This window comes from Urocitellus parryii, chromosome 1, assembly GCF_045843805.1.
Source record: "Urocitellus parryii isolate mUroPar1 chromosome 1, mUroPar1.hap1, whole genome shotgun sequence".
Taxonomy (NCBI): domain Eukaryota; kingdom Metazoa; phylum Chordata; class Mammalia; order Rodentia; family Sciuridae; genus Urocitellus; species Urocitellus parryii.
In genome coordinates, this window is record NC_135531.1 from 219744730 (window position 1) to 219756842 (window position 12113).

The 12113-nt window shown below is 32.9% G+C and overlaps 1 protein-coding gene across 3 annotated transcripts in view; it reads right to left on the reverse strand.

The window, feature by feature from the left end:
• Scn9a (sodium voltage-gated channel alpha subunit 9) overlaps positions 1-12113 on the reverse strand; it is a 90970-nt gene that overhangs the window by 33084 nt on the left and 45773 nt on the right. The gene's annotated exons all lie outside the window — the stretch shown is intronic.

Below are 12113 nucleotides of genomic sequence, written 5' to 3' on the forward strand. Positions count from 1 at the left end.
ACACATTTGATTCAAAAATTTTAATCTTTCAATATTCTTCAATGTGTATCCATTAAACGTGGTAGTTCTGAAGCAATGCTTATCTTAATGGTGAACTTATGCAGCTATCTAAGAAGCCTCTTTCTTTTATTGAAAATATGATTAAATCAAAACCTTTATTATTCTTTTTGATTGGCTTGAAGGTGTGTTTTCTACAATATTATGTGAGTAGAGACATTATTAAATATGTGTCTTAGTAGAAAATGCCCTACGTCATTCACTTACTAATTTATTACTGATATTTCCTGAGATAAGCATTAATATTACAAGGATATTTCATGTTGTTATGAGTGGTAGTTAATTCTAGTCAATAATTTCTAGTTCCAAGAGGAGTGAAGAAATATTATCTAATGACCTAATGATCTGCCACTCAAAAGCAAAAACCATCAAACACAGCAGCACTGTAGAGAACACAGAAATGAGAAAAATCTTTCTCAAAAAGGAGGACTGACATCGAAAATATCTCAGAGATATTACATTTAAAGTACATACCATAAGGCTGCTTGCTTCAAAACAGAAAATAAATATTCTTTTAAGGAGCAGAGCCTAGAATATTTATTTCACTGGAGTATCAACACAAAGATACAAAATAGACAGCAAGAAGGTTGAAAGAAGCAAACTGAAATAAAGGTATTGGCACAAAAAAGAAAAATTATGGGAGACATTAGTAATAAGTTAAGCTCCATTATGTATCAATAAGCAAGAAAAACAATTTGATTAGGTTCAAGTTCATTATCACTCATTTTTAAATTCAACAACCCAATATTGCAGTCCATATCTGTAATGATATTCCTGAATCATTAAGGAGGAAAATAAGGTTCAGAATAAAAGATCACAAGGACTGGGGTTGTGGCTCAGTGGTAGAGCATTTGCCTCCCATGTATGAGACCCTGGGTTCAATCCTCAGCACCACATAAAAATAAGTAAACAAAACATAAAAGTTACAAAAGAGGAAAAAAAGAACAATTCCAGAATAAAAGATCACAGTCATCTTTCTCTACTTAGAAGTATCATGGTTTTTTAAAAGGTATTGGAGAAAATACAAGCTTTATTTTTGCATAGCCTTTTTCAATTAGAGATCACCTATGATATTATCACTTGTGTTTTCCATCTTGAATGTAATAAAATCTAGTTTCTTTACCTGATTTAGATTTCTGGACCCTCAATCTGTTTCTGATATGTCTGAAATTGCCCATGTTAAAAAAGTACTCTAGATATTCTTGATCGATGGAAATATAATATTACTTTCCTCTCTGTTATCAGGATTCTCATATTCACTGACTTAACAGATAATGTTTGGCTTATTTACAAGTTGCAGCAAAATATTGGCTCACACTATAATTACGAGTAGCTAAAATTCTGCTTTTTCAAATCAGAAAACAGATTTTTTTTTCTTTCTCTAGTATTCTTTTGTTGTTATTGTTGTTTGTTTGTTTTTGTTTTTGTTTTTGTTTGCCAGCACAGGAATCTTGTATAGACTCATGGGAAACAGCTGCTCATTCCTCAGTAAATGCACTTCACAGTTCCCTCACAGGTCAACATGGAGATGGAGGAATAACAAGGTCACACAGTAGTTACCACCAGGGACATTAAATATAAAACCAATGGTTTTATCGAAAGGTCTTATTTTTCCCAGAGTCTTTCACCTAGGACACTTTCAATCCAGTAATATGACAATGGATAGAATTAAACATAAGACATTGAATATAAAGCAAACAGAAAAAAACAGTAACATTTGGCCACACAAGACTGGACTCTCAGTTTCTCAGCTTCTAAGGAAAAGGGACAGGGCATTCACCAATAAAGTCTTGGAATATAAAGCACCAGTCTGTAGTCAAGGGCTCTGTGCCCAGTCACTAAAATACTCGGCTGGTTGTTTTCAGAAAACAAGTATTAAATTAACTGGATTACAGTGTTTCCAATTAGAAGTGTTCTGTAAACTTTGGAAACAAACATTTAAACATTGTTACTACTGAGACCTGCTGGAAAATTGCAGTTAGTGGGTAAACAAGGATTGCAACCTAAATAAACCTGAAGGCAGAATGTGAGGTTAAAGTGTTGGTTCTAAGATTTGAATATGTTAAATACTGTTGTTAATTTTTAAATAATCCAGAAAAAGGAAGAAAGAAAAAGAGAGAGAGAGAGAGAGAGAGAGAGAGAGAGAGAGAGAGAGAGAGAGAGAAAGGAAGAAAGGAAGGAAGGAAGGAAGGAAGGAAGGAAGGAAGGAAGGAAGGAAGGAAGGAAGGAAGGAAGGAAAGAAAGAAAAAGAAAGAAGCAACCTGCACATTGAAATAGTTATATTATCTTCAGAAACTACTAATAATGATGACAGACAAATAATGAGGACAGACAAATTTCACTGAATGGTCATTTAAACATGTAGATTTCTAATATTGAAAATATAAGGCAAAATATAAAGTTTACATGAATAATGTGTTTCTTCTAAATTTTATGTGGGCAACTTCTGCCAATGTTCTGTATTTAACTCATTGTTTACAACTGAAATATTCAGTTTTGATTTCATCAAAAGATCATCTGTTAACATACACATCTTTCCTAACAGTCTTTGTTGAAAAAAATAGTAACAATAATTTATGAATTTACAACATGCACATGTATATGTAAATATAGATGTACGTAAGTATATTTCTGAAAAGAGTTTTCTCAGATGCAATGACTTTTACCTATATACATGTAGATACCGTTGTATATATGTGAATCTCTATTTAGGCTCATTAAAGACAATTTTTTACATTGTGAAATAAAAATTTTCTTCAAGAATATTAGCTCTAGGGGCTGGGGATGAGTGCGGTAACGCCCTTGCCTGGCATGCGTGGGGCACTGGGTTCGATCCTCAGCACCACATAAAAATAAAATAAAGATGTTGTGTCCACCAAAAACTGGAAAAAAAAAATAAATATTAAAAATTCTCTGTCTCTCTCTCTCTCTCTCTCTCTCTCTCTCTCTCTCTTTTAAAAAAGAATATTAGCTCTAAATTACAACCAATTTTAAATAGAAAAATTAATCATTTTTAACTTAAGATCATATTTAACATTAATTTCAAGTTTCAATAAACACAACAATAATTTTTTTCCATTGTAAATTGTTAGCATAGACTGTATCAATTTCAGGATAAAGTTTTGCTTTCATCATTTCACAATGGATAACAAATAATATGAACATTTCAACAATGACAGAAGAATTCAGAATATGAACTGGATTATAAAAAAAGGCAAGATTCTCATTAACATATATTTTTCCTCATTAGAAACAATTAGAATTAAAGTTTACTAAAACAAAACATTATATATTTGAGTAATATATTATATATCTAAGTAATATATCCTTTAATAATTTAAAGAAATATTAGAAAAAGCTACCCATACTAGTGTTCTAAGTTTAGCCAAAAAAAAAAAAAAAGTTTTCTATCTAACTGAAAGATTTAGTGCTCACTTCACAATCTGCTGTATTTAGACCTCCTAGCTGCTCCGGGTCTACTCCAGTCAGAAAATTATACAATCAGAAACTTATTCTCATCAGTGAGCAATATTGGTTCTAGAATCAAACATTTTAAGCACTTATCTCTCATGCATAGGTGGAATCTATTGTCTTTTAGTTGATGCAACCTATATATGAGCAAATAAAACCAAATGTAAATTATTGAATTGATTAGAAAAAATAATATCTCAGAGATCATGGTGCTTAAAATCATTTAAAAATGTACTGAAAGTTTAGACTACAAGCTAAAGTAATATAGCTCTGCCCCGAACTTCATAGCTGTGTATTCAGAAAGCAGCTGAATCATATGAGTCTTAAATCCCTTATATGTTAATATGGGAGTAAAAATGCAATGATCATTTTTTGCTCTGAATTTATGCTTATACCTGAAAAATTTCTCCCACAAAACTTGTTTTTAATGAAGTTCTAACCTACTGAATTTAAAGTTGATAGAAATTTTCTTTTTAACTAAATGTTGCTTTGATGGCTTCTGTTACATTTTGTATCTTACTTTTATAATCCATCCAATAAAAGTTTACAGATCATGCACTTGAAATCACCTAAGGACATGAAAAATATGTCAAAGAAGTCATCAAGAGAAACACAAAGAATGATGGAATTGCCCCCATGACATGCTGTGATGTCAATTTATCTATTGAACAATCGCTTATGTTTCTACTTTCTTGCAATGGATCAGGCAAAATAGATTTTGTAGCTGAACAGCATGCAAGACACTGAAAAAAAATATCATATATGTATTATGTTTTTAGGTAACCTGTGTAAAAGTGGTCACATATGTGTCTGCCTGGTTAAAGCACCGATCTGCATCCTTGAATGATCCAGTTTGATTTTACCCCTGTGAGAAGTAAGAAGGGTAGTTACTGAAGTTTAGAAAGGCGGCATGAAACAGAGAGTTCAGTCAACTGTGCTTTATCACGTTTTACATCATGTACCTGTAGATAGAAATTAGTTATCTGTTTGAAAATCCTGCACATTAAGTAATATATTTGAAACATAGTAGTAAGGTTAAGTATTACTCAACATAGACTTAATCAACAAGTTACATAATTATATTATTTAAGAGATAAATTTAAATACTATAATGTGCTGATGCAAAACTTTTACATTCTGCTTGTTCTTCAATACAATCATCATTTAAAAGCAGGTAATATACAGTGTGGAGTGGGGTAAGAGTAAATTGTATAAATTGGAAAAGCATATTGTAAAATTGGGATTTCTTGGTTTACCTTTAATTATCACATTTTATTATTTTGACATTCTAAACAGCATTGCAGGAAAGTGATGTTTCAGACTTATTGAAATATAAACAGTAAGAAACATTGATTTAAATATATAAGATCAATATTTCTTTCTTTTTTGGCAAGTGAACAAATCCCTTAAAGATGGAAAGATTTTTAGAAAATTGGCAGGAAAAAATGGTATAAAATCATTATGTAGAAGAGTGATTCTTAATAAAGAATCTATGAATAAAAGACAAGATCAAAGGCCAGCTTCCTCCCAAAACACAACTGTAAGTCAGACCTAGATCTTGCTGAGTCAAATCAATTTTTGGAAAAGATTATACTTTCTAAAGTTCAGAAATAAGTAAAAACCTAAACTATTCTTTTGTAGACTAAAAATTCCTCTTTCAGAAAAAGAATTTGAGAAAAAAAAATCAATAGATAGACCTAATGATGAAGGAAAAAAAAACACCATTACAGCAAAAGGATATAAAATATTTAACCTTGATTACAACAGATCTTTAAACAATTTTTTTTTGTCAAATCAGTAGAATGAACCCATTTCTTAACAAGAAAGCACTTTTAAGTTTTTCCAAAGATGATGGCTTTCCAAGTTGAATACTCAATAGATAAATGAGTGGATGGATAAATGAAAGAGTGAATCAGGTGAACCATATGTATGTTTGCTCTTCTGCCTGAGATTTCCTTCTGACACATCTGCCCAGTGACCGTATCTCCATACTGTAGGAGCTGGCTCAAGGGACTCCCTACTCATGTGCTCCAGCCTGATACAGTCCCTTGCTCAGGGCATCCTCAATGGATTGGCTTGTTATTCTGTTATGTATGAAAAGTGCTTTGCTTTGCTTCATGGTATAATTGTTTGCACAATTATCTTAGGTGCAAATTATTAAATCATAAACATCTTCATGTTAATGATTATTTTCTATTCACATTTGAAGTATATGAAGTTTTAGTGTGTTTTTTTTGGGAACCCAATATTTATAAAGGGCCAAAAATATTTCATGAGTATAACTTGGGAGAGAGAAAACTACACCTATCATAATGCTGGGTACATAGTCATAGAAAATTTCAAAACATTCTCTTGTTATACATAAATACAATAAATAAATGAAATAATACTAAGTAGCCTAGTATTAATACAAGTAATTAATAAAGGTACATTCATAGAATAAACTCTGTTTCACATTTTTATTTGCCTTTATTTTACAACGAGCTATGTGAAATGTCTACTTTATGTAGGTAAAATGAATATTGTAGTTTCTTATTGCTCAACTCAATATATTCTTATTTTGTAGATTTTTCTAATTTAATAAGTAAAAATTAATTTTTCTTTCTTGATAATTTTATATGCCTTTATTTCATTTTATTTTTGATTTTTATTCATTTTTTTAGGTATACATGACCAAAAAGTGTATTTTCACATATTATACATATATACATATAAGTAGTATAACTAATTCTAACTAGGACCATTTTTTGTGGTTGTACATGATATGGAGTTTCTCTACTCATGGATTCATAAATGAACATAGAAAAGCTATGTCCAATATGGTATAATGGGCTACATGTTTTCCCAAGTTATATCCAGTGTCTACATCTTTTAGAAAATAAAATTATTTTCCTTCAATTTTTGACACTTTTGTAAATAATATTTCATAAAGGAATTTCTTCTCAAAAAGGAATAATAACCAGGAGAAGTAAAAATATGGAAGAAGCATATCAAACACTACTAATATCTTTTACGGTGTGTCCTACTAAGACAGTCCACATTTTAATCAAGGTGGCAATATACGCAGATAAATGTCCTGCTTCTGCCAGGCCACCTTGCTTTTAAGGGAGACTGTGTCTCACTGCTGTTGCCAATAGACACAAGCCATATAGTCAGCCCAGGATCTCTGGGAAAGCTTCAGCTTTCCTCAGACTAGTGTGACAAGCACCTCGTCTGCCTCTTTTTCTTTCCTTCTCTTTCCTGCCTGGAAATTGAACATAAATATGGCTACATTATATCAGTCATATATGAAAATGGGGATTAAATAGAAGAAAGCCACATGTGAAGACTAGAGCCTTGAACATGAAAACCATGTGGACTGCTGACTTCCAGACCTTGTTAAATATGAAGGTAGAATATTCGGTCTAGTTATGCCAATGTATTTAGGTGTTCATTTTATGCAGCTGAACAGAACCTTGACTTACACAGGATACAAAAGTAATGCCAGAAAAAAAAGATGCATATATGGGGATTGCTCATGTACCATCAAGTAAAGTAGTTTTATTCAAATAATTGGAGTCTGAATGGATAGGTATAGTTTAGTGCACCAGTGAGTGGGAGTACTCTACAGCCTATACAGTTTAATTGTGAGAAATGATATAATAACTAGTTAATTTTAATAAACACAACTCCCTGAAAAAAAAAACATGAGAATTCAAAAACACAATGAGGTTTTTTTTAAACGAAACAATGCCAAATTTGTTTACTGTTTTTCTGTAATAAGGCAATAGGTCATGTAGACAAAGGAAAAGCTTTAAAGTCAATGAACTGAACTTCAGTGATGCTTTTTAATGTTATTTCATCATTTTTTTCAATGATGCTTCTGAATCACATTTCAGTCTCATTAACAAACAAGTGAGATTGAAATAAGCCTTAGAATTATTAAGAACCTAAAAGCTACTGCAAAGGGGATTTTACCAGACATGAATGTATTAGGAGTGACCACTAGGGCCTGGATTTGTTCCAAAGAGTCTGTCATATTTGTCAATAATTTGCATGAGAAAATAGTGGCATTTTATTGTAATGCACTATTATTTTATACAAATATATGTATGTACACACACTAATATGCACAAACCAATGCTATAATATATAAAGTATACTGGTAATATTGAATGATTGGGAAGGGAAGAGTTATTTAATCTTGAGATAAAAAGTATTATAAGATTTAAAATCAGTTCCATAAAGAAGATAATGAGATAATTTTGAGGAAACAAATTTAAATACCCAAAATATAAAAATTGAGAATGATTTCAGAGATAAACTATAACCTAATGAATCAGCATTAAGTAATATTATGAGTGCAATTAGGAGTGCAATATTAGAATAACAATGTACCAGAAAATGCATAATATCATTATAAGGGAATATTTGATTCTAAATTGAACCATTACAGAGAGGTAACAGAAAATAATTATATTCCTACTCACTCTCCTGTCTTTCTGTGGCATGCAAGATAGGGCCTAAAGCCAGGACTTCAAATTTTAGAAAGCCCCAGAAGCATAAGGAAGTAATAGCATCTTTTCTCATTGTTTTAGTCTCAGTCTCTACAAATACAGATTAATTACATGGACTATCTAGGATTATTATGAGGAGAAAAATTTTATAATGTGAATCAAAGTGGCTAGTCTACATATTTCCCTTTGCATGTGTGTGTGTGTGTGCTTGCTTTTCTGGCATTGCTGAGGCGATCAAGTGTCCTCTTAACTTTCTGTGCTCCTTGCTGTGTAGGAGATGCTGTGGAGAGCAACTCAGATCCCACTCTCTGGTGAGCCATTGATTGTTTCAGCTTCCAGAAGTGGTTAGATGCAGATGGCTCACAGCCTAGTCCTTCTTTGGAAATTATCATGGAACAGAGGTGCTGCCTTACCCTCTTCCCTTAATTTGGGTCTATGCCAAAGTGTCATACTATTACTAGGGACACTGTAGGATCAACCAAGACCTCTGTTGTAATTATAGCACTTCAACATCCCCCTCTGCCCAATCAGCTGGAATCCCTCACTTTTGATAGATGTTAGGTATTGTTTCATAGAACACTGCTCATTAAATCTTCTACACACAGATTTCTCTTTCATAATAATCCCATGACTAATGTAAGTTAACATACAAAATTCCAACCTGTCTTCAGCTCTGATTTTTTTTCCTTAAGACATGTTAATAAATACCTACAATTCAGTTTCACTTTTCTGTCCTGCAAGAATCTCAAAACTAAGTGACCCCAAACTAAATGCTATATCTTCCCTACCCCATAAATTTTATCTTCTTTCTGCATATTTTAAGAGTATCAATATCCATTCAGTCTTCTAAGTCAAAATATTTTGTATGGATTGTATTCTCTCTAAAAGATACATTAAAATTCTAATTCTGGTACCTTTGAATGTGATCTTATTTGGAAATAGGGTCTTTGCATATATAATCAAGTGAAGTTGAGGTCATTAGTGTAGGTTCTAATCCAATATAACTGGTGTCTATAAGAAGAGGAGAAGACAGAGACACTGAGGGGAAATAACCCATCTAGAGGGGGACAGAAATTGTGGTGATGCAGCTGCAAGCTGAAAGGATTGTCAGAAACCACCAGAAACCAGGAAGCTCAAATAAATCAGAAGATTCTTCCCTGGAATCTTGGGAAAGAGTGTGGCCCTGGTGAACCACTGATTTCAGACTTTCAGCCACCAAAACTGCCAGACAAAAATGTCTGTTGTTTTAGTCATCAAGTTTGTTTCCTAAGCACTAAGACACTAATACATTGTTCAAACAGTTCATGACCTTATATCCAGTCCCTGGGCTCTTACATTTTAACTTATAAGTTAAGATAGATTTGTATTGCAGCTAAGTGAGAGCAGGACATTTTCCCTTTGGAAATCAACACAGTGCCTGGAGCATAGCAAGTTGCAATAAATATTTATTGAATGAATGGATACATTTCATGCTTCACTTGAGGTCCATAATGAGGAAACATTCCATTGCCGGTGGTAAGATTTGCGCATCTGTGTATTAATGTTTGCGTTTTGCCTTAAGGGCTGCTCTGCTCCTCAGTAGGAGGCTGACTGAGAGAAGCTGTCAATTCAGTGCTGACATTCCGAGAAGCAGCGACAGGAGATTTAGTCTCATGGATATACTCCAGATGACCATATGCCTTCTTGATTCAAAGAGACTGTTCTGATAAATGTGGATGTTCTGCTGCCACCTGTTTTCTCAGAAATGTTTAAATGAACCTTTCAATTGAGCTCATTTCTTGGTAAGATGTTTTACTATTAAATATTCTGACTTGATTCTGGAGTGTACATTTAACTACGTACCCGCCATGGAAATCTGCCTTCTTGAGAGTCAGTGTTAAAGGTAGACTGAAATATCTCTACAATGTATACTGGGAAATGGGGTACTAGGTCATACAGACAGGGGATTTTAGGGAGAAAGAGTGTCAAATGCCCTTGATGTTCTTTCCCTTTGTTGAAAATAAAGGTCTTTAAAGAGTCAAATGCAAAAAACATAACAGCACCTGAATAATCAAAATGATATATCAGGAACATGAACCCAAGTCAGGGAAGAAGGTAGGTTCACTTCCCACGACAACTCCATCCATCACAGTAGTCACTAGGAACAGTCTTGATAAGGATTCAGAGGTTGCATTCAGATTTAGGCAGATTTCAGAGACTATGTCTAGAAAAGGCCTTTGTAACAAGCTCCCCAAATGTCTTCCACACACTAATTTGTGAACCACTGCCCGACATCATGTTACCTCTTTTAAATTCTTTTCATATCAAATAGCTCTTGACTGTGTGTGTGTGTGTGTGTGTGTGTGTGTGTGTGATGATCCAATTCTATACTTACAACAATTGTTCGTTGAACACTTACTTTTTGACAGACATTGTCTATTAGTCTTGTAATCTTCATTGCATTTCTATTTTACATGTAAGTAAACTGAAAAAAAGCAGTTTTTTTCCCTCTCTCTCTTTGTGTGTGTGTATGTATGTATGTGTGTGTGTGTGTATTTTTTTTTTTTTTTACTGTCTTAATGAACTACTCCAGATAATGGAGTTTGTAAGAATCAAAGCTAGGATTTGAGGCAAGCACTCTTTCTTGAGAGCCTGTATTCTTAATCATGCCCCAAGGAAATTATAAGGACCCAGATGACCTGAATGTAAGGAATTCTGAGTTACATTTTATTAGGTAATCTAGATCTGCCTCTCTGGCTCATCAAGTCTCATCAGGAATGTGACAATCGGGATTTTAAAGACATCTAAGAGATGGAAACAAGAAGAAAGTACAAAGGAGAAAATAAGCAGTTTGAGAAGCTGGAAATTCAACTGGGAGCAGAAGATCATGGGAATTAGAGCAGGGAAGGTTCGCACAGAGGGGTTAGAGATACTTTAGATAAAGAAAATTTGCACTTCATGGGTTTAAACTGAAGCGCAAAAAACAATAAAGGAAAAGTTATTCCAGAAACATTCTAATCTTAAACAGCTGGAAATGAAGACTCTAGACACATGGATTTCCCAGTTGACCACAGCTTAATATTTCTGAGCTATCATTTCCTATAGATGTTGAAACTTCCTCCTTGCTCTGCTCTAGTATATTGTCTAGTGGGTTTCAATGTCCTGAAGGTGGCACACTTCAAGATGATTTTTCGGAATGTTTCATGGGAGAGGTGGCACAGTATCTTAATCAGTAACATTAACAGTCTATTTCAGGTACCAAAATACTCAATAAATGAAATCACTTTGGTTTACTCCCTGCAACTCCTGAAGTGCTTCAACACCTAGAGTCCTAAGCTTGCACAGAGAGTGATTGTCTGACAGGCAACTGAGGTTTTTCAATCTTTTTAAATCTTTCTTCATACAAAAATGGGTAACTGAGTTAATTTCCCTTTCTATATGAGACCAAGCTCAGATACTTGCTACCATGAAAGTGTGCAGAATCTGAGATTCTACCTTTAAGATAAAATAAATAACTTTTCAAAGCATTATTTCTTGTATATAAAGGACTTAAAATATAAAATATTTTATTCCTTATTTCAGCATCTTGGAAAAAATTTCCTTGACTAAATAAAAAGTTTCATTTAATCACTTATTCTCACAATATGTAAGCACTGAGCATTTACAGTATACATGACATATATATATGACTATATATATATATATATATATATATAATATATATATTATATATAGTTCATGATTAATATGTAGTTCATCATTATTCCATATAACCTTCTTTTCTATATCCACTATAAACTCACAGAGAGCAGGTCTTAGTGGGGTTAAACAGATATAAGATGTTTGGCAAATATCTGTCAACTATTTTTTAATGTGACCTAAAGAAATAAAATTATTTTCAAGCAAGTAAATCTTGCTTGAAGCATCTTTTAAGCAATGTCATAAAAAATAATTTATGATACTATTCACTTGTGGTAGTTGTATTTCATCATAGTAAATTATAGTTCAACACATACTTTGACTCAATTAAAAATATACAGGTAAGATGGGTAAAGAGGACCCAAAAGAAAGCTTTTAAAGATGTTCCTGTTCTCAATGAGTTTAAAGTAC